The sequence below is a fragment of the Gavialis gangeticus genome, unplaced genomic scaffold (genome assembly GCF_001723915.1).
Source record: "Gavialis gangeticus isolate Ggan-Ray unplaced genomic scaffold, GavGan_comp1, whole genome shotgun sequence".
NCBI lineage: Eukaryota > Metazoa > Chordata > Crocodylia > Gavialidae > Gavialis > Gavialis gangeticus.
In genome coordinates, this window is record NW_017729031.1 from 90,486,629 (window position 1) to 90,489,206 (window position 2,578).

Genomic DNA, 2,578 nt, shown 5'->3' on the forward strand with positions numbered 1-2,578 from the left:
CCACACTGGCCAAGCTCCCCCCTCCTTGGCCGCCGGAGGGGAACTGCTCTCCTGGCCTTATGCTTGGGCTTAAGAAGGGGCCAAGCCCTGCCCCTTCCTGTCAGCTGATCCCCTTGGTTCTCCTAGCAACCAGCACCTGTGCTGCCTTGGTGACTCACAACTGAGCCTCCCCCTTCTCACCACTAGGGGTCTCTCCTGAGCCATTTCTGCTTTTAGGCGCAGGGCACCGAGTGCTCTGTGACACACCTCCCCCCCACACACACACACTGCACTGTACTGGACCAGGTCATCACCTTGCTCCCTACACCAGCCTACAACAGCTCACCAAAATTCCTGAAGTGTCCCTCCAACCAAAATAATTTCTCACCCCTGCTTGAGATATGTCCAGTTCAATGCTTTCCCTGTAAAGCAGCAGTTCCCAATCCTGGGTCACAACCCAAATGAGGGTCGTGGGGGCAATGCTGGTGGTGCCACACAGAAAAGACGAGCTGCGCTGCCTGCTGGGAGCTCCACCACCGCCACCACCGCATCCACTCCCAGCAGCAGGGCGCAGAAAGAAAAGGTTGGGAACTACTGCTCTAAAGTATCCACTCCTGCCAGTCAGAGACAGGATGCTCCACTAGATGGATGTTGGTCTGACCCACTATGGCACTTCTTATGTTTTTAAGGTTTTTAGTCAGGAAGTTCTTGCTGCTCAACCAGGCATGTTGGGTGATACTGTTGCAGTACATAGCTGCTGACAAGGAATAACTTTCCACCCCAGGATGCAGGAAGCTTGACTGGAGCCCACATCCCCTGCATGCCCATGTCATGATTGGCTCAGTATTGATACAGGACAAACAGCTTCTTTTTCTCAGCACAGTTTAATCCTCCAACAAACATAACATTGGGCATAACTGGCCTGGGATAATCAAATACAAAGTCATCTCTCATTAGCCAAATGGAGCCTTGATCTAAGAGCTTTTGAATGGTCACTTCCTTCTGAAGAACCTCAGATGCCAGGTTTTCAAATGGTGAAACAAAAGTATAACAAACAAACTGTAGCAATACACTATGTAACAGGTTGTATACTCGCTGCAAAAATGTCATATGATCTGTGTATCTTGTAAACATTCTCGGGACATAAGAAGATGGACTTGGACTCTGAGATGCCCTTAATACCAATTCACATAAAAATCCACGCACGACAAACACAGAAGGGAGAGACAGATATGTAGCAACTATGGTCCCACATGCAAAAGTAGGATCTGTGAAAACGGCATCAAATTGATTTTCTTTTAGGTACTGTATTAGTTCTTTGATGTTGAACAAAGTCTTGCACCCTTGGAAAAGCATTTGGAAGGTTTCAGCTAGACTTTCATATGTTGAAATGATAATATTTAAAAAAGCCTGGTCAAGAAAGCAATCATGTCCCAAAGTCTTCATTAATGCTTCCAAGTATTCCTCATTGTAGACCACTGGATATAGTTTCTTTGTGAAATTATTGGGTATTTTCAAAAGCAAACTTGTTTCTGGTGCAACCAGGACTATTTCATGTCCATTCTGATGGAGCTTCTGCAGTACAAGATGCATGCTCAGCCATGCACTTCCACCGGCAGGAATCACCAATAGCTTCCCACCGTAAGCAAAACCCAAAAGTATTAGCAAAGGAAGAAATTTCATTACAGGCTGATGAAAAGAAGATCTAATCCTAAAATCCATTGCAATAAGTGCAAAACAAGAACAACAAATTCTGCACCGGAGAACTTTAGGACAAAGAATTAAAAGTAAAAAGAAGAGTCTGTTTCTGTGTCTGATTTACTGTCACTGCTTTTAAATTTCAGTAGCTTGTCAGGCTGGTGTTTACTGTCCTGTTAATTGCACAACAGCACTCAGGAAAGTCTTTCCAAACAATGTTATTTTTTCATTGGCAGCAAGAAGAAACTTTGATCTCATGTAAGTATTCATAAATGTAATGAATAGCTATCTCTTTTCCACATGAACTTTTATCTGCAATGAAGTCGGTTGCTAATTTATTTAATAAATAAAGTTAGGAAGATCATTCATGTAACTAGAACTGGGCAGATCATTTTTTCAACTGACTAGCTGTTCCAAAAAGCCAAAAACACTTTTAGGGAACTGAAATGTTTAAAAAAATTGGAGTCAAAAGAAACATTTTGTGTTACAACAGGATTTTTAACTTGTCTCTCAAGTGCCTAGCAAACCTCTGGTGCTCTTTTAAGTCTCTGGATCAGAGATAGTATAGTTAGATCTGTTCCAAGTAGTCTCTCATTCAGAGAGATCTGTTTATGTAGTCTTTGATCCAGAGAACTAGAAGAGCACCCAAAAGGTTTGCTAGCACTGAATGCCTTGATGGAAACTATGTAGGAGAAATCAAACAAAAACTGTGTAGCACAGTGGTCTCTAAACTTTGTATGGTGAAGCTCACGTTTTGTAAGTAAAGGACACCCCAGGATCTACTGAGATTGACTGTCAGAGGCTTCACGATCAACCAGTCAATTGAGATTGACTAGATGGTGACCACTGGTGTGAGAAGGAACACATGGAAAATCAAAGACAAAAATACCCAGTTACCTGT